The sequence below is a fragment of the Labrus bergylta genome, chromosome 8, assembly GCF_963930695.1.
Source record: "Labrus bergylta chromosome 8, fLabBer1.1, whole genome shotgun sequence".
NCBI lineage: Eukaryota > Metazoa > Chordata > Actinopteri > Labriformes > Labridae > Labrus > Labrus bergylta.
In genome coordinates this window covers 3,210,001-3,231,472 of record NC_089202.1, presented here as the reverse complement: position 1 = coordinate 3,231,472, position 21,472 = coordinate 3,210,001, and the positions used below count along the sequence as shown (strand labels likewise).

Genomic DNA, 21,472 nt, shown 5'->3' with positions numbered 1-21,472 from the left:
GAGATGAGAAAACAACTGTTTGGATCAAGTTGTATGACCACCAGGATCCAAACTCTTGCAAAGCGCTCGTGATTTTATTCAGACTTTGGACATTTGTGTGTGACTTTAAAATCATTTCAAATGTCGTTTGGTGTAAGGTCAGCACAAGTGGAACAACCTCTTAGCTCCCTTGCAATTTTTGTCTCTTTGACTGTATAAATCAGGATTTCAACCCTCTAAATTGTCTATATGGCCAAAAAAAAGTATACAAGCGGTAACTTGACTGAGCACCAGAAGCAACTGATGACAGATGTGTTGGGGCTCCTGAAGGTTTCCTGTGGTAACTGCAGATTTTTTTTTTGTCTAATATCTGGACAGAATAAAATGCTTTAGCTAAGACTACTACCTTTTACTCACAAGATTACTTCTACCTCAAGTGTAAATCCTCCTTGTGGACCCTAAACTTGGGTATTTTAAATCGTCATACTGTTTTGATACCTGTTGTATTCAGACCAAAATGTGGCATTCTGATTCTCAGGGCTCAAAATGCAACCTGTCGCTTAAAACTGCGGATAATTTTGTGAGGAAACTTTCCATGCGAACATCATTTGCATCTTTCCATCAACAGTCAAGTGTCTAACAAAGACAGAGGATAAGAAAAGGAGAAAAAAAAAATCATTTGCATTCTCGTATAAATAGTTCCAGGACAAGGACTGTTAAGTTTGAAATTAACATGTAAACAGTTGGAAAGTCTGCCTTGTTACTCCCCTCCCCTCCTCCTTAACCCCCACCCCGGGCTCCCTTTTAGCGCCTTGATAAATATACATAAAGGCCCACACAAAGACCGTCTTGTTCCTCTAAATGGGCTACTTTTTAATGGAGACATATATTTCCAGGATTATATCAGCATTCAGTTGCAAATTTTGAGTTTTAATACTCCGGTTGGGGCAGTCTATGAATAAGAGTATCATTTGAATGTGGGGAACACCTGGTGCTGAGGGCTGGGCTGTGAGGGGGCTCAGAGCTGACCTGGTGTCAGTGCCAAGGCTTCACTTGTTCCCAGCCTTCCCATTCAGACTTTCAGTGGCACAGCATTCGCTCTGATACTGTAGAGTCCAAGATTTCACTGTTTTACAAGCTCCAAGAAATGACACAAAAGAAAGCAAAGATTGGAGTTTTATTTGTTTAGTTTTAGACCATTTGAGGGTCTCAGGACATATTTGAACAGCTTAACATTTAAAACTCACATTAATTAGAGGTGGGGGTTGTAATTGGAGAATTTATTTCCGGGCTGCAAAAAAGGAGGGTATTTATTTAGTAAAAAGTAAAAAGTATTACATAGATGTTTAGAAAATACTGTCACACCACTGTTGATTCAATGAAATAAAAAAAACTGAGAAAGCCTTTTGAAATAAAAGAAAAATTACCATAAGTATTGAAGATAGTTTTGATCTGTATTGTAAGATTTAAAAGAAGAAAAGAGCTCTGAATACAGTAGGTTTTTTCATGTTACTTCCTAGCTGCATGAGAGCAGAGAGGAGGGTCAAAGGAGGTGGAGGGAATGAGCAGTACTATTTTGAGGAGGAGAGAGGGAAGGGGTACTGGGTCTATTCGTATGCACCCCACATCCACTTGACACACAATCAAGCCTGTATTGCATTTTGCAAATTTATACCCAGGATGTTGGTTTAGAGTGTTTAGAGTTTTTCTTTTTTTTTTCCAAGTAAGTGTCTGCTTTCATGAGCAAGAGTGATTGAGGCACACAAACAAACCTTTGTTTCTGAGCTCACAGATGCAAGTCCCGAGCTCTGATTTATGCCCTACCCAGAGACACATTTGCACTTCAATTTTTTCTTTTTTTTAGACTTACACTGTATGAAATCAATTGTGCACTATTGTGAATAGAAGAAAACAATGTCAACTCTAGGACTCTATGTGCTGTAAAACTTAGGCAAAAAAGTTGCAGAAAAGCGCAAAAACATGAAATTAACCATCTCAGTAGTATACATACAGAACCAGGCATTTTCTAGCTGTTCATAAAGCCTCTCTTCTTGCTCACAATATTTGTACAGCCTGATGTTTGCAGAACCTGAAAAGCTGTACACAAGACAAGCTAATCTATTGCCTGTGGCAAACAGTCAAGATCAAAGGCAAAATCAAAGGACTCTGCTTTGCTTAAACCCTGGTGAGGATAGTACTGTTGGCTTGAAGAGAACATTAAAGTCCATTTAAAGCAATAAAGATAAATGTATTTTAAGTGTGCTGTACAACAGAAGCCTGTGCCATTAATCACCAGACCAAATGTCAATAATGAAAAAAAAGTTAAGTATATTAAATTAAAGGTCCCATATTATGCTTTTTCTGGTTTTATATACTATTTGGTGTGTTTTCCAAGTGTCCTGTGCATGTTTAGGCACATCTATGTGCAGAAATTCAAAGTCCGCTTCTCCTACCTCCTCCTGTTAGCTGTAGCATTAGCTGCATGTAACACTCGATTCTAGCCCCCATCAAAAAAAAATTGTCAGTGTGACGTCTTGTCAGTGTGAGATCACTGATCTAAGCCCATTGGCTCGTTGTGGCAAGCCCAGCAGCTCATGTTGCACGCCCGTTAACTTCTGTAGCACGCCCATGATATACCGTAGCCTGCGGTAGCACAGTAGTGCTAAGGTGCTAATGTTTATGCTCCTCGGCCCTCGGAGCCAGAGTGGCTGAGCGACTAACCAATCACGACAGAGCCAGCAGGCCGACCAATCAGATCAGACTTGGCATACGTGGGGACTCTGAAGCCGTGGGCACTTCAGAGCCTTTAAAAGAGAGTCAGAGGCGAGCAGGTGCATGGAGCGGCAGTACATGAAAACAGACACTTGTGAACATACTTTAGTAGGTACATAGATTAAATATACAAACCCCAAAAAGGGCATATATGGGCTCTTTAAGTTTCAAAGTCAGCAAAACTTCATCAGTAACCTCTGCTCAGGGATGAACGGGCCTAAACCCCGCCCACTCACACCTCTCTCAACTGTCAGAAACTGCAATGCAAATTCTTTAAATTCTTGCATCCGGGGAAGATGCACTTGTGGAAGGAAGGCATAACTAGCTAGCAAACTGCATAAGTGTATCACTGTTTTTGAGTAGAGGGTGAGGAGAGTGTCTTCTACAAATAATCTGCAATAATAAGGAGAAATGTCCATGTTCCTAAAACAGACATCGGCTCTGAAGCCTGACATGATCACACACCTAGAGGGCCGCCTTGGCCTTCAAGAGGTTGGCTAAAACAAGAGCTAATATTAGTTTAAAAGTATCTGCAAGCTAACATGTATTAGCTTAGGTTAGCCTACTGTAAGATAATGGCAGACAGAGCTGTCTGGTTTTGGAGTTGGTGAGCTTATGAGAGTCATAACTACAGATGTGTCTACATGTCAGATGCCTACAGTGACTGGACTTTTGGATTTGCAGTTCAGATTCATGCCACTGAAAATATGTAGAGTAATAAAGCTCATACCAAAGTTAAAATATGAGAGAATTGCGCAACTTTATCTTTTCAGCCAAGTTTATTTGTAAATTGTCCAATATCAGTGAAACTACTTCACATTTAATTTCATCATTATGTGGTCGCACTTTGAGTGTAAATATCCTGCTCAGCAAACCGATCCTGGTGGAGCCATGTACTGAACAAGACTTAATTGATTTTATTGGGATATACTTTTGATATTAATTTGAATGTGTAATTTATACAGAAAATACAATTCCTTAGTCCACTCCAAGCACCAGTAGCACAACTGCATGGAAACACATGTATCATAATTTAAAGAAATTGTGCCTCCGAGCACACAGAGGTTACATGTATGGGGCTGTCAGGTATGCAGGTGCTACATGGTTTTCAAGTACTGTCAAATATTCCTTTGGTTTAACTCACAGACTTTAAATATTAATGGACGAAGCCTGACTGACGTCAGCAATCTGGTTCAGGAGGCTCATCAGCAGCAGTCTCCATGCTGGAAATCAGTGTTATCAGTGTTATCCTAACTATGGATAACACTGATTGTTTTCAAAATCAAAACCTTTTAAAATAATTCCCACCAGTATTGTGTGTGCCAGTGATGAAAATAACTAATCAGACCTATTTTGTTTTTTACCAGGCTGTAAATATGTTTATTCATGCTGTAAAACCAGATTTTTTTGCCTGTGACTTCCGGTGTTCCAGAATTGGAGCATGACTATGTCAAAAGGGGACACTTATGTGTAATGCAGTTTGGTGACCAATTTCCTACAGGGAGACTGTGAGACTGAAAGTGTGATTGAGAGATTGCTTCGCTTAACTGATGTGTATTTCACAAGCGCTCGTCATTTACAATACAATGGTCTTACAAAGTAACACTTTATTTCAAATATTACATTTAATACAGGCATGTAAAGCAAAAGATTCATGCTATTGTGAATGTTTATTCATGCCCCCTTACAATTACTCATTAGGTGTGTGTGTGTGTGTGTGCACCAGTACTCTGACTTTTTATGCTTTTTTCCCGCATTGGATTGGACATTAGAGAAATACATTTTAATGTCCAAATGATTTGTTTGTAATTCATGCTTTACGTCTGTTCATGGTGCATGTTTGCTGTGCTGAGAACACAGTCGAGTCGGCAGGCTGCTGACAACTTGTTTACGTCAGTCCCAATTAATAATTAGTTTAATGATTTGAGCACTTGACATGTGCCCCGGACAAATGCGGGCTGGAAAATGCACACACAGTGCCGTTTGCATAAATCTGCCATTTCAGCCCGGGTTGAGGGGGAACAGAGGGATCGAGGTGGGGGAATTATAGGACTCAGATGTGTGTGATTGGCGGTTCCCTTGGCTCCCAGGGTTAGAGAGTTCAGAGAAAAGCCGATTATTGCTCTCCCTCAGGTCAAGCCTTCATAAATAAACAAGGAGAGAGCCTGAGGCACCGTGTTTTAGTATGATTAGCATATCATACAGCCTATCGACAAGGCACTTATCATATTACAGCGCTGGTGTCCTCCGAGCACACAGAGGTTACATGTATGGGGCTGCTGAGCATACATCTCTGTTCATTAGAGGGGGTCCTCTGGGAGAGAATAAATCATATCAGCACGTGGTTATGGCAGCACACGCGTTTGACTCCGCTATACAGTGAATGTTAACCAGAGTCTTTATTAAGCTGAGGAGGAGCTGACAGTTTTACACAGAGGAGCATGAAGGGAGACGAGCAGAAATGATGGGAGGACTGAAAGTGAGGAAGGAGCATACTGAGAGGCAAAGCTGTTATCACTGGACCACTTCTCTGGATCTTTTGGCATTTCACTTAGACTAAGGTTATATCTACCTGATTAAATTTGATATATACAACTTGTAGGTTTTCTTAATTATTCCATAATTACTTTAAAATGATTAGTGATGTTTCAATACCATTGTTTTCCATCAAAGACCTGAGAATTGAGTACTCCCAGCTAAAGATATACATAATATAAGTGGATACCAAACTGTCATTTGTCCTGAAAATAATTAGCCTAAAACCAGTTTACCCTTGGTGGGGCTAACTGGATTCATGATAGCCTGGAGCATTAACTAGCATACATGCCAATATCAGAGACTGCCTTTTTTGAAGAGAAGCCGGTGTTGATACTGGTATCTTAACAACTCTAAAATTATATGAATGGATCAGGGATAAGGCCAAACGAAGGTATGGTAGGTTAGGTACTGAAGTCTAAAGGATGACATACAAAGTATGTTAAGAATACTCCAAAGTACCCATTTAGACTTTGGAGGAGACTCAGTTCTTTGGTCTTGAATTTTAGCAAAGTTTCACTCTTGGACTTGCCAGTCGTGGTCTGGGCAAACAGCAGGAGAGATCCAATGAACAGGGAAATAGAACACATAAGAGGAAAGGATGATAGAGTCTGCTGCAGCGAACAGACAAAATAATGTTTCTCTGGATGATGAAATTAGCCCTGAAGGAATTATGACTGTGTCTTAAAACCCAGATCCATGATGGAGTGGAAGTTGCCCCGACTCTCAGACACGCTACTCAGATTTCAATTTGGGCAAGCCTTTTTCTCCTCAGCTACACTAGCTCAACTCACAGACCAGGGGCCACAATTAGCAGCTAGCCACTCCGACCAGGGAGAAAGAGCAAATGACATCCGCACCTAAGCCCTCCTAAGCCTGAGGAACCAGGGCCCCGGAGCAGACTCGGTGCTCTCCTGCCTGCAGTCAGGCATGGCCTCTTTAGGTGGTCCACACGTTGGGATGAGAGAGATGGTATATTTTAACTGTGATTAGCACTGTTTAACCTCCCCATCAAGAGGCGGGAGTGCTGGGGATGACCAACAGCGTGGATATACAGTAAGCTATAGGAGGTTACAATGCAACAAAAACAGAATATTTGATGGGTGTTGTCCGTGTCTTTGGCTTCACATGGAGGCACAAAGCTGGGATCAGTCTGGATGCCATGACACTTGGATAATCACATCCACCATTTGCATTGAGCATATCCCAAAAAGAGGGGCAGCAGAAATAAAGAGAACACAGTGAATATCATTTTACCTTAAGAAATGTCCTAAATTTACGAAGTTTGGGATTTTTTTTGTTGTTGAATGTTGTAAAAATGTAACAGAAATTGTTTCCTCCAGGGCTGATTTGGAATTACAATGTTTATATTTGTCACTGTAAAAAAACATGTGAATCTGTGTGCGTGTTCCTAAGTGATGTCATCCTGTTGTTTGCCCACCCCCCAAATTCCCCCTACCCCCCAAAACCCATGCAAATTAGAAGTTCACACACATTGCGGCAAGCTGCCGGGCGGCTCTGTGATTTCACACGACCAATTAAGACCCTCTTGGCAGTTGTGTGAACAGTTTCATTAGAGGAGATAATATTGCAAAGTGAAATGATAAGCAATCATTATGATTAATTCCTAGACATTACATTGCTCGTTAATGAGGTGTAAATGATCTCATTATTTTTTGAAAGAGTACAGATTAGATTAAAGTGGAGTGGACAGCGCTCCTCGGTGTTCAGACAAGTTAGTGTTAATTAGGCCCAATCTCCAGGAGCAAATGAGCCGCAACCCTTTGGTAAACAATTAGGCTTCCATAGCCCCCAGCTAGATGGACAAGGATAGGCAACTGAACGGATAGATCGCTGCAGAGATGGATGTTAAGGGAGCGTTAATATCTGGATCTAATTCATTGTTCTGCAGCTACGCAAAATGAGACAAATAATCGTTTTTTTTCTTAGGCAGAACAATACAGACGAGCAAATATTTAAGCTTGGAATTGGGCTTTTAATAAAAATAAGATTTCAGGCAGTTTGTATTCTTTTCATGTGATCAGATGCAGTTTGACTTTATACACTAGATAGAATGTAGCTGTGGTTTGACTACTGAGCATAGAGAGGCTGACTGTACATTTGTAAATTAAGTTCAACAGAGATACTGATAACAATAACATAAGATGTACGCCTGCTAAATGAATTGTAGAAAAACAGGAAAACCATTTTACAATTCGACACCATGACATGCAACTTCCTCATGTATATGAAAGCCTCTCGAATACGATACTGGAATGGCAAACCTTAGTACCATCTGACATTTACATGAAGAAATAGCTAAAACTAAAACATCAATATTTGGTTTGATTGCCTAAGTTTCGTAAATGTAAAATATGTGTTCTCAGCCTGACTTTCAGTGGAGACATTTAGCAACAATTAAAGACTTTTAGCTGCCCTGGAGAAAAAATAACGATAATACTGATTAAAACATTAAACTTAAGAGTAATGGATACTGTACATTCAGTGTTCACGGGTTGTCTATTAACAGAATCCATTCAAAGGTTGGTAAATGTTAAGAAACTTGAGGTTCACGTCAGTGCGCCACAGATTTGTGCAGTTATCCCCCCCCACCCCCCCCGGTCTCCCCCCCACGCTCTCCACGCCAACCCCCCCCACCCCCCCCGGTCTCCCCCCCACGCTCTCCACGCAACCCCCCCGGTCTCACATTCACAGGCCTTGCAGCTGCTCTCAAGGTGACAAATCTCAAACTCCTCAGGTGCTCAAAATGACTTTTAGCAAATAAAAGTGAGACGGAAGGATTTATAATGTTTTTTTCTATCTTTATTTAATGAAAAAAAAGAGCTTATCCTTTTCATGTCAAATTATCATTGATTGTGTTTTCGTTTGTTCAACACTTATAAAAAAAAAAGTTTTGTGTATTGCACAAAAGCAAAAAAAAAAAAAGACAAAGGCTTTTGTTGTGGGTTATTTTCTTCAGTAATTTCATTCATTCACTCAAAAGGAAGAAAATTATTATTGTGCTGTATTGAATTAATTACATGGTTCTTTGTTGGAGTATTACAATAATGTCTGTGAAACACAAGGACAACTTTGTTCCAAAGTTAAAGAGACGCGACAATAGTGAGGCTTTTCAGAAAAGAAAGAAGAAAATAAATCTATTTTTTTTTGCCTTTGAAACATGAGCAGGAGCACTCACATTGAGAGAAATGTTGACGTCTGAAAGGTTAGACCACTGTTTCTGTATCTCATCTAAAGACAGACAGAGCAGCCACAGAGGGAAACGTCTGCCTCTGACAACATTGATTTTAACATTGTCTCCCTTTGTCTGCAAAGATATGCTCAGATTATGACAAGAAAGGCGATGCTGTAATCCCTCTGCCATAGGAGTTATGTTTTAGAGACATCAGGCCCTTATCGGTGATTGATAACGCTTAACTCAAAAACATATAGAAGCATTAGGAACGTCAATATTTCGCCGGCGACTGAAGGTGACCCCTCGGTTCCCGTGTTTGCAGTGTGTGCGCGCAGGGCTTTGATGGTAAATTTGTAAAGGGTGGTTATGTGGGGAGGCTATTATGGATTTGCTATCTTGGCCTGAAGTGTTTGCGGCTGATTATGTGATTAAATCAATAATAATTTCTGTTTGGGCTCCTTTTGCTCCTCTGCTTCATCTTCTTTTTCCTGTGTAGTTGAGTGAAACGGAGGGTGGGGACTGGTGTACACAAATACGAATGTAGAGGCATACACACACACGCGCACACACACAACCATGTACTTCACACAGAGGAACAACTGTTCAGCAGATGGTATGAAGGGCACATACAAGTGTTGACATGATGGAAATGACATATTTCATGGAAAACTTGAAGCATTGTAATACTTTTCTTGAAGAATTTCAAGGAAACTCGTAGCACTTTGCAAGGAAAGGCATTTATGCGCCTTTAAGAACAAAGCAGAAAATAAAGAATCTATTTGTAACAAGATAGCACACTTACTTTACCTAGGTCCTCCTCAGTGATGCAAGCTCATAACAGTACAAGAAGGATGTCTAACACCTCTGCTTCTCCCTGTTTGAATGCTTCCCTCTCTACACCTCAGACCCGATGGGTCGGTGCCGACTTGGGTGCCAGCGGCTCCTTAACAACCGCAATCACTGCCCTCTTTGGTTCTGCCAGGTTTGTTGTTATGTCTAGACTACAGGAAATGCAACATTACATTTGTTTACAACCAACAGGAACTAGAACCAGAAGCTGTTACGTGATTAAAGAGTGGTACCCAGAGAGAGAGAGTGTGTGTGTGCGGCTCAACCCCCTGGGTTTGGCAGCGATCAACTCGATATACAGGCGATCCAGAACAAGAAAGGGAGCATGAGTACTGGCTATGTCTGTTAGATGAACAGAATACATTCTCACTGAGATTCCAGGTAAGTTTAAAGGAGTCAAGTTTGTGTCTTTGTGTCTGTTTTCTATGCACTGTATTTGTGTTGGTTTTTTATCCGCGCATGTGACTTTGTATAATACGCATTAAGTGTGTCTGTGGCTGCTGCGTGTGTGTGATTGTGTGTGGCTGAGTTAACTCACAATCCCTCAGCACCCTCTTAAATCTATACCCAATAAAAATCAGCGCCGTCTCGAAAAACAAAACCCAGGGAAACATCTGTAAAACATCGATTTTGCAGATTGCAAACCAACTGCATGGCTAATGAGAAAAGAAATCATTTTTGATTAATTAACCTAAAAATTGGAGAATCTAAGCTGCCACCAGGGAGATGACAAGTGCTGCAGGCCTGATCACACAGGAGGAGGAGGAGGAGGAGGATGTGTACTGTAGAGCTGCCTCCAGCTCTCACTCAGGGAGGAGGGGAGAGAGAAAGAGGTTTTGGGAATGCTGGTAGTGGAGGTATGGCAGCCATTACTGGGCCAAAATCACCAATAAGAGTCTTTGTGGTGATCCAACGCACGAGTGAAATATTTTCCACTCGATGATTGTCCCATTTATTCAAGAAGGGGAAAAAGTGTTGGTTAAGTATCAGCATAGGTGGAATTTTTTGCTCTTACAGTATGCCATTTTAATTTCTGTGTTTTAAAGGGTTGGTTCACCCAAATTGCACTTTCACACAAACATCATTTTATATTCACCTCTTGTGGTCTCTACCCATGCAGATTTTTTTTTTTAAATTTCTGCAGACACCCTAAGTTTCCACCAACACAGCAGAGGTAAACAGAACTTTTGGTTGTGCTCAAAGTAATATGAGCACAATGATGCAATGTGTACATATTGAGCATTAAGTTAAATTCAATTTAATGGTTTTTGAGCAAATCAAAGCAAGGTTTTCTCAATGTATGGAGAACACTATTAGTGGTTCAAGCATACCATTTAGAGGACTCTGTCTACTGTCAACCTTTATTGTACAGTTGCAAAACATCTGCAGGGTTTTTGAGTCAGCTGACAAAATAGTCAAAGAAAGTACTTTCCTATAATTTAGCAGTTTGGAGAGATAATATCATCTGGTCACTCTGCATTGAAAAAGAAAGATAAGAGGAACACAGGAGGGGGAAAAGTTGTTTTTCCGCTCGCTCGCTCGCTCCCTCCCTCCCTTCATCTTTCAGCACTTTTATTTGTTTAGGAACTGTAACTCACAATCCCTAGTAACCACTGCACTACAGTTAATTAAAATATGTAGGTATTGGTTTTGTTGCTCTTTTATAATGTATGAACTCATCCATTATTTCAGATTCATGTTATAATTATGGTAAAATAACGACAGCCTGATGAGCTGTTAAACGTGACATGTAACTTTTTAAACAACTTTTATATCACAATATGATGTACATTTACTTTAATTATATGCTTAATAGCCTTCTTCTACAATAAAGTAACCCAAATGGTATTTATTCCAGGAGTTAAAGCCGAGCTTCTTACACTTTTATCATTACATAAATCCTGTAAATATAATACATGGTGATAATCAGACCTGTAGCTAGCAATACTTTTAAACAACAACTTTATTAAACTTTTCTTTCAGCTTCACCAAATGTTTATTATGAGAGAACATCGTGACTATATTTTTCTACATGGAACCCAAAGAGAGAACAGCCAAACACATCCTGACCTCTGAAGCTTGTATCCCAAAGCATGCAAACATCCCGCTGGGACTTATGGAAATATCAGTTTATTTTTCAAGCCCTGAAAATTACAGCGCTGCAGCTATTCATTGTACACAAAGGGACACACAAACGCATGCAGTTGTAACAAAAAAACACACACTTGTACTCAAGAGCTCCGTTCTGCCCATTCTCACACACACACACACACACACACACACACACACACACACACACACACACACACAGCAGATTTGAGGGGAGTGTGTGGACAGCCAAGTTGAGCTGCACTCACAACACAGCTGGTTCTCCAAGGTCAATAACAAACTTGGAGTGTTTATTTGTTTGTGTGTTTCATGTGCTCTCTAGTACAGCTGAGGCTCTGATTTGACAACTTGAAAAGAATCATAGCGCTTCCATGTCTAAAGAGTGTGGGAAATTTCCACTCCTGAAAGGAGTTTTTCTCTCTCCCTTTCCTCTTTTTTTTTTTTATTCTATTAGTTTATCATAATTCATTACCATCCTAACAAATCCCCCTGGTGTCTTAATTCCCCCCTAAAAAGAAGCACAATGGCTGCACCCTAGCAGCTCACTAGGGTGATGCACTAACAACCTCCTACCCTCTGATGGCGAGACAGTAGGCCATTGTAAAGCTGAGCCGCTGTGAATTTATGGCCATATAGCCCTGAGTTCCCAGAATGCAATGTCACTCTGTCACAGCGCCATCAATCTGTTGTCTCTGACCAAAAGACAAAGAGGGGGAAATCACCGCTGAAAAAGTAACACAACAGCAAGAGTGATTCTTCTTTATGCATGATCTCGTTTTTATCTGCTGCCTGTCTGTCATAGGTAAAATGTGTGGCCACAAAGAACTCCATTTACTCAAGACGGGCTCTCTGACGCCTCTGCAGACATCATCTACTAGGTCCAGATTGCACAATTAACAAGGAGCTGGTTGGGTGCCAAAATGTGGCCGTTGCAAATTAATACACCTTTTCATGCCAAAGCTTTTCCAAGACATTTAATCTTCATTAAGCTATAAAACCTGAATCCCTGTCACTGTTTTCACATGTTAATATCCGCTAATGAGATAGCATTAACCTTTCATTTTAAAAACATTGTACATATAAATTATAATAATGCAACAGCTAAACAACATTTATTTCTCTCCCTATGCTAAGAATGAATTCTTCTTTAACTTTCCCAAAAACACACTCAACAACAGCCGTCACCTCTTGAGTCGTTTCCCATGATCTACACGCGCAGATATTGAACATCATAAATCAGCTTCATAAAGAACGTCTGAGCGTTTTCTGTGTCTTTTTGGAAGAAGAGAAAAAAAAAACAGGGGGGAAAAAAAAGGGAGAAAGAAACCTAAATCCTCAAGATTAATGTGCTCTCAAACCCTCTCATAGCCATGGTAACCGGGGCAGTTTGCCATGCCATTTAGAGGATTCAGGCGCTGACATAAAAGTAGCATTTTTCCAAGTCTCTCACTGATGCATCACTTTAGCTCAAAAAACATTAAAAGACTTGAAGGAGTTTGGGGTCTTCTTTTTCTCCTTCTTCAATAAGGTAATACTCTGCTCAAGTCCAAATTATATCAAATATGGCATAAAGAAAAAGAAAAAAATCCCAGTCCCTTCCATGCATATTAGAAACTCTTTTCATAATGCTTTAGAGCATAAAACAAAAACAAAAATATTGATGTCACAGCTTATAAATCGTTAGCTATATGGCAGAAATACATCGGGATTGGATTGGACATTTAAATATACTTTTAAAAACAATGAAAAAAACAGTGATTATATCTGACTAGCTCTTTTCACTTTTCTTGTGTATTTGTTTCTATTTCCTATGTTTATCTCATCTCGACCAAAACAGCTTCATCACATTTGTCATCATAAAAAAATGACAAATTACATATTTTCCCTGACATTTAAATCATAAGAATCAAGAAATGCCACCCTAAAAATGGCAACAATCATGTTTCACTAAATAAATATATATACTTTCCTCTTGATGGATTCTAAAGTTATGAGAAGTAATATTTTTTTTGGCCTTTTCCACACCCAATAAAAGTGAATATTTATGACCAACAAATGTATGCTTTCAGGTTTATAGGAGGATATATACACCATATAAAGTAAGGCCTACTTTTTTTTTTTTTTAGATGTACATAAAAGATAATGGAAACGGGAATTACAGTGTAGGGGCAAGAAGTAAATGAGAAGTATAGGAGTGTAAAATAAAAGAAGAGAGTGAGAGATATAGATAAACTCACCCACTGACACGGAGCTGCGATTATAAGTTGGCTGCTGATGCGTCCGACCCGTCAGCTCTACCTGATGTGTGTCTCCTTTAATTTACTGTGTCAATAACAGAGCTGCGCAGACCCAGCCAGCATGATGGATGGAGACATTTTTGCATGGAGTTCTCTCCAAAGTGCCAATTCTTAAAAGTAAAAAAAAAAAAGAGAGGGGAGGAAATAAAGTTAATAAAAAGGCAGCATTTTTTTTTTAATAACAAGAGATGTCTTTGTTGCTACACGTAGGAACTACTTTTCTTTCCTTTTGGGAGCTGGTGCTCTCTTTGAGCCTTTTTTTTGGCTCTTTTATGTGGCATAAAAATTCTCCAAAGTAATTAGTCACCACAGTCACAGTTGGATGTAAAAGCTGTTTGTTTTGTGCTGCATGCACCGACATAAGTCTGTAGTTTGGGCTGATCACTGTCATGTTGAAGACCAATCTATAAAGCATTTAAGGGCTTAATCAACAAGTTCCCTCGCTAATAATAACACAAACATGCCAAAATAATCTGCCATAATGACACATGCTAAATGTTGCCGTGACAGTGCTCAGGTGGAAAGAGTGAGTTTTACTTCTATCACAACGGAGGTACTTTTCTTAGACAAAAGGTTTTGACAGGAGGCCACGAAGTTCAATTAAAGGGAAGAGAGGAGAGGTGAGCATTGATTTCAAAGACAGTATTTCCAACTGCACCCCAGAGTGCAGGGCAGGGCTCTCACACTGATGACACTAATTCTTCAGGGAAATTCATGTTAGTTGGTGTCTAGACTTTTTATTAGCTGACCAAAGTGCTAAAGAATAGCTTTCACCCATTAAGAGTCAAGTGCGTACTGAGCCGGGAAGTTTGAGAGAAGTGACTATTTTTTTTTTTTAATGAGCATATTTTTCTCTCAGTTTGTTATAATAGCTAAAAATGAAGTTAAAAAAAAAATTCATAAACTGTCTGAAAACCAGCACCGCAGAGGATATTTTGCCGTTTCAGTGAGATTCTTGTAGTTTTAAGACAAAGGGATAGACATGCAATAGGACAAACAGCTGAAGATAATGTCATCATGATGCTAAAACCCTCTAACAAGAGAAGTCATGTTATTGGAAAAATTAGAAACTGGACCCAATAAAACTTCAACTAAAATATTTAATAAACAGAAGCTGAACAAAAGCTTGCTTACTCATGTTTTACATCTAAACTGAAAAAACTCATAAATGGTGAAAAACACCAGGAGCCACGAGGAAACAGTACAGAACTCAGGTAGGTAGACGTATGAACTGACAACAAGAAGGGAAGGACACACTGAGACTAAATAGACACAGGGCTAATCAGACGCAGGTGAGACTAGTGACACAGGTGAAGACAATCAGGGCAATCAACACTGGAGAGAAACCAGACAAAGAGAGGAAGTAAGACAAGAAACAGTGGGGACAAGAACTACAAAATAAAACAGGAAACTCTAAAGACTAAAGTAGGGTAATGCACACACAGGGGAAAGAGAACAGCGAGGATACAAATGAGAAAATAAAACAGGAAGCACTAGAAATGTATACCAGAGATCTACACAGGGATTAAAGCAACATGAGACAAAATAAAACAAGACAGAAAATCTAAACTCAAAGAAACTAAACAAAATCAAATAATGACAGGAGAAGATTGACACTAGTCCAGTTTCCATCTAGATTTCTACATATTGTGTTAAACATTATGTTAATATTGTGAGTACTAATTGTCAAGTCAGTGGACGCAAACCTTCACAGAAGAAATAGACATAACATGAGATGTGCCACTCAAGCCATACGTTGGGGGAAATATCTAAAAACAGGACGCAAACTTGACAAGTTTGTTTGTTTCATGTAGTACTGTGATAGATTTCACAGTTCTGTTGTTCTCTGACCCTGTTAGTTTGTGTCTCATGCTTCAAACACCACATGATTGATTTGCCAAGTCACTTTGTTGTTCTGATTTCATAAAGACATGAATGTAGGCAAAAAAAACGTTGTTGCGATATCTGGGCTTAAGATGCATTTTCTCCATATCCTACTTCCTTCAATGTTGAAATAAAGAATGTGAACGCAAAACAGGCTTCAGGAAACGTAGTTACAGTGTGTGTTGAAATGTGTCTGGTGGCACTGAATTAATCCTCTTCTGCTGTTTTTTTTTTTTACCTGCTTGTGCAACCCTTTATTAAACATAGCACTGTCTGCTTGTGACCCCCCCTGTCACGGGATGTCTGTGACTTATGTCCAGCTCAAAAGAAGTGTGGATTTTTTAGAGGGAAGATACGCAGTGATGCAAAAGAAAAATGGAAGAGTTACAGAAAACTGTTGTGAGAATGAATGTGTGCTGCAGAATTAAATGTGTTCCTACTTTATTCTACTTTATATATATATCAATTCAAGATCAAACTCCACCTTACAATGAAACTGTTTTCTATGAGGAGAAATCTTTTTATTTAAATGTCTAACAGATATAACATCTATACTTGACATTTTCACTCCTCCTTGACGGGCAGAGACATTTCTTTAAATGTAGCCTGCTTCAATATAATAATCCCAGTTGTTGCTATAGAAACATAAGACAAAACACTTCATATGGCGTGTGTCTTATTGGTATTAAGAACAGCAGTCGGTCATTGTTATGTTGAAACGGAAAGTTTAAAAAAAACACATTGATTAAAGGAAATAAGTCAAAGGATTTTGCTTTTAGCATAGAAAGTGTACTTCACTAATTGCATTTATTAATTAGTATGTAGTACAAAGATGAAGACTTGAAAAACAAACACACACCGACACATACTCACACACTGAAGTTGATTAGCAGGGCTCCTGTGAGTGTGTGTCACGTTTTAGTGGAAAATTACAGCTCTTTCAACAATCCCTCAGTTGGAATCCCGTTCTAAAGTGGATTTTATCTGCAAATCACAATTATTTTGTTCATGCTCTGTTTTAATGGGCACCCCCGCTGGGCTGAAGAAGACACTTCTCTATTCATAAATGTATCACTGCCGGGGAGTCATTAACTTATTGTTAGCGGCGCGACTGATGGCTTATTGACATCACAACATTCAAACCAACACTTTTGTCTTTAAGCCGCACATCCATATCACTAAAACAATGTCATCTACCCCATTTTCACCACTCCCCTCTTGTGTTTGAGCTTAGTGGAAGGCTTTTCAGTGACTGGAGGAGGAGAGGGGGGGAATCAACCCGTGAGAGATAAGTGAAGGCTGGGTTTCTAGAAAGACTGAAGAGGTTTTTTCTTTATGATGAGGAATAAGAAAGACAAAAGCGCCAGACACCACCGAGATGATGTTAGACACAAATCCCTGTTTGCTGAAAATGATATACTATTTGTGTTTGTGTCAACTTAAGAGAAAAGCCTAAACAGAGCAGGGAAGACGAGCCGCGATGTGTGAATTATCTGAAATGTGAAGCTGGGGCTGATATTTATGGCAGGGAGAGACGCAGGAGAGTCAGAGAGTCGGACAGTTTGCACAGATGGTGGCCATCCTCGGTCAACATTCAAATAAAAAAAGGAATGAGCGTCCCTCGCAGAGAGTGAATGCAGACATAGATAAAAGAAGGGGGGTGGGGGGTGTAAAAGTGTTTAAGTAGGCAGAAGTTGTAAAGGAGGAAAAAGCAGAATCGCTATTCACTGCTTGTGCAATCCTTTCTGCCTTGTTGAACTTTATTAAATTCTGTCGTTTCTCTCCTTCCCGTCTGGCTCTCTTTGTCAGCTTCTTCTCATGCGTAACTCTGACTTTTTTTTTTTTTTTACAGAGGTGTTGTGGAGGGCATTCAGACTGAAAGAATGTGCTGCTGATAATCATCCCACAGTGTACCAATAAGAATCCCACTGAGATGAATCATGTCAAAACCCTGAGGCTGAGCCGGGGACAAAACATGTAACATGCTTATTGTTAAGAAGATGAGATAGTGAGGATTTCTACATCCACTCGTGTAATGAGGCATTTATTCACACCGCAGTTGTATTATGCTCAGGTGTGATTTCTAAATTTTAGGAGTGGCCTTTTAAAGTGTATGGCATACTGATACACCCAGGTCAAAATATTAATTAAAGGGTTTAGCATCCTCTCCTTGGTTTCATACATTTTAAACATATAAGGTGCAGACATCAGCAGAGACTTTATCAAAATAAGAATTGAGCTAGTCATGTGGCACGTTCCTATGTTATTACTATACAACATGATTTGAGCAACTTTCTTGTATGCTGCACAGTAGAAAGACAAAAAACCATACAACTAAAAGCTCATGCCACAAGGCCAATTCTCCAGTCCTGTGCTAAACACTGCAACTGTACAGAGAGAGACGCTTAAAGCCCAATCATGACCTTACTTCAAATGATGACAGGACAGGAAGTGAAACGTTTCAAATTGGGCGCCGGTAGCCTAATGGTTACTGCATACACCCAATGTACTGAGGTTGTAGTTTTCCAAGCGGGCCACCCTGGTTTGAATCCGACTGGCGGCTCCTTACCAGCATGTCATTCCCTACTCTCTCTCTCTCCCTCAATTCCAACTCTAAATCATCTGTCCTATTTCTACAATAAAGATGTATAAAACCCAAAAATAAATCTTTAAAAAAATTATATATAGAAATGTATATCAAGAAATGTTTCCCCTGTCAGCCATGGGTTGAACAGATACATTATGGGGTATTGTATCTGGACAATCCTGTGAACTAACAGTCAACTACAATCTGTAAATATGTCTTTTTGGAAACATGTAATGCTGCCCAAAATGTGTGAGCCTCTCTGCATAGTTGCAAAGTATCTATATACCTGAGGTAATTTCCAAATATGCATGGACAATTTTGTTTGAACACTTTAAACTGAAAAGAGGTCACTTTTACAATAAGATATCTGCTTATAACAACAAAAGTGTAATTCACTTTGCTGTGTTTTATTCTGTCTTTTTCTGGGTTTTTCTGGGTTTTTTTCACAGAAGTTACTTACTGTACAAAGTCTCAAAGTATCTTTATAGAAAACAGGATGTGTTTATTTTATATTGAAACAATAATCATCTCTTTCATTTCTAGGTGCTGTTACTGCATACACATAAACGCAAGACATGCAGGACTGAACCAAGCCCTGCATTAAGCCCCTCCAGAACCCCCCTTTACTGGAAAATCACTGACCATTAGCATAATCCAGGCAGAAATTATAATCCCTATAAAACCTATTTGACAAAACAAATTAGTAGAATATGGACTTATTATTTGAAGAAACAGGGCTTTCATACAGTTTATATTATGGCCAGAGTATTTAGACATACTGTAACTAGATCACAGAATGACAAGAATGACATAATGTAATGTTATTTTTTCACTTCTGTTCACATCTCCTGATTCCTCTCTGACAGGTCTATGCTTACAGTGCTCTCCTTTTTTTTCTGTCTAAGAGACAAGTTTGGTCCTGAAGTATGTCTGCGGTCGGCCCATTCATTACAGCAGCTATGAAAGCCTGGCTAATGGATATGAAAGTCCAATCAATCGGCCAGGAAAGGGAGATTAGGGAGGGATGAGTCACCATATTCCTCCTTCTTGACAACCATGTCATGCCTTGCAGCCTCTCCGGAGACACTGCTGATTGATGCCTATCTTTCATCAGTGCAGCTTTAATCTGACATTCGCCGTGCTTTATAATCATATCAGCAGAAAAATCTATATCACATCTCTGCCTCTGCCCCACCTGTGGAGCAAGAGCATATACTTTTGCTTAGTATATGAAAAAGATAAAAAAAATAAAATAAAAATCTGACAGTATGAGAGACTGCCTCTTTATCTATTGATCAAACATTAGGGGGAAAAAAAGAAGAAGAAACAATTGAGAGGAGATGAAGACGGAGGGAAAGAAAAGGCCGCTCCGTAAAAAACAAACAGTGATTGGTGAAGTGACATTCTGGGGAAGATGCGGCTGCCTCTCTCCTGGTGCCAACCAAACAAACAAACAGAGGAGTGAGACAAAGTGCAATCACTGACCTTTGTTCAAAGAAGCCATCTAATCTGTTTCCACTTTACTTAATTAGAAAAAGCAGAGGGATTTTTAATGTGCGCAGTGTTAATGGGAAACAGCTCACAGGTGCTAATTAAAAAGACAAAAAAAAAAAGAAAACTCATCTCTTTGTTCACTTTGAGTCCATGAATCTATAGATTCATCCATCACAAACTTGGAAAAGTTATCTCTTGTTGTATGAACACTGATTTAAAAAACAGATAATTACTTGGATATCAAAGATGTTCAAATGTCTTGATACTCCTCCAGATGAATGTTACACACTTCTGTACCATGAATTACAGGGTCTGGCCTTTGTCAAATCTGCGCTCGGTAATTTAAACTCCTTCCTTCCACGGCCGATGGCTTTTCCCCACTGAAGGCTACAGCGTCATGCAGACAGTGATTAACCACTGCTTTACAGGTTCCACTGAGGTTCCATGTGTGCCCTTGAGGTGGCAAATACATTCATTTCCTCTTTCAACTTTGACTGTTAAAAGCAGCCGACTCGGAGCTGCCAAAACAGTGTTTCATGTCATATAATCTACTAAGCGTTGGATGGATTGCAGGGAGGTGTCCTCAGTGTTCTATCAACTCTTAAACGTGGACGTGGCACAATCTTAAAAAAATACTGTACTTAAATACAATAAATACGATGTGGATGTTAGGAGTGGGAAGCTTCTCTAAATAGTTTGGACACACACACACACACACGCACACACACACGCACACACACACACACACAGACACACACACACAGACACACACACACACACACACACACACACACACACACACACACACACACACACACACACACACACACACACACACATAGCCACAGGTATTATTTATAGTCTTTATAATATAAATTTTAAACTGACATTATATCATTTGTATAACAATAAACCAACAAGGCTTTCCCTCATTTTACTTCTAATTTACAATTTTTAAAGATTCACGTTCTACATTTTTCTCCTGTGTTTACATTTTTTAAAAATATGGTCCCGTGTGCACAGTATTGGAGGTTGATGTCTTGCATTTTAATGGACCAATCAGGTTCAAGCAACATTTGAAGAATCAGAATCTGGCAGCTGTATGTGAGGTGCTGTCAGTTACGTCTTTTCTAGAGTTCTAATTTGAACATAACATTTTAAATTTTTTTACTTCATGCAAGTTTCCACTTGTCATCATGTCAACCTTTATCATGGCTTGATAAAGTGGTAATGTTTCCTTCATATATATAAAACATCTGGATGCTTTTTCAATCACTTTATGATTCAGGATGTTTCCAGTCTTTCCACAACTTTTCATAGAAGTATTTGTGTCTAAATTATAAATATAAAAACAAAATGTTTTGCAGCTTCTACTGTCACTATGCTTTACTTTAAAACGTGTTGTATATTGCACAAATACAATATTGTGTATTATGTAAGAAGAAATTTGATTTTGATAGTCAGAGACTCAAACAAACAAATGTGCGCTTCCTGTGTGAGCTTGTGATGAGCTCAGCCACGTGCAGTGCGTCCATCAGCACATTAAAGCCCCTGAAGTACGGGCAGTGTGTGGTCTGCCTCTCAGGGACGGCAGGGGATGCAGGAAACAAATTAGCTTTCTTGACCTTGGCCCAAGTTTATTTTCCACCCTTCGACCCCTCCTCCTCCTCCTCTTTGCCCTTCATCTGGCCACTTCAAGGGTCAGCAGGATGACAGCACGCCTCCATTCCCCTCCACAGTGGGTATATTCAGATGAGAGGCTCATATAGG

At 39.5% G+C, this 21,472-nt stretch overlaps 1 long non-coding RNA gene across 1 annotated transcript in view; it reads right to left on the bottom strand.

Annotated features, from left to right (window-relative positions):
* The window catches only part of LOC136179767 (uncharacterized), a 52,986-nt gene that overhangs the window by 17,945 nt on the left and 13,569 nt on the right, over positions 1 to 21,472 (bottom strand). Inside the window, exon 3 of the long non-coding RNA XR_010666733.1 lies at positions 13,678 to 13,847. This is a non-coding gene — a long non-coding RNA (uncharacterized lncRNA). The remainder of the gene's footprint in view (positions 1 to 13,677; positions 13,848 to 21,472) is intronic.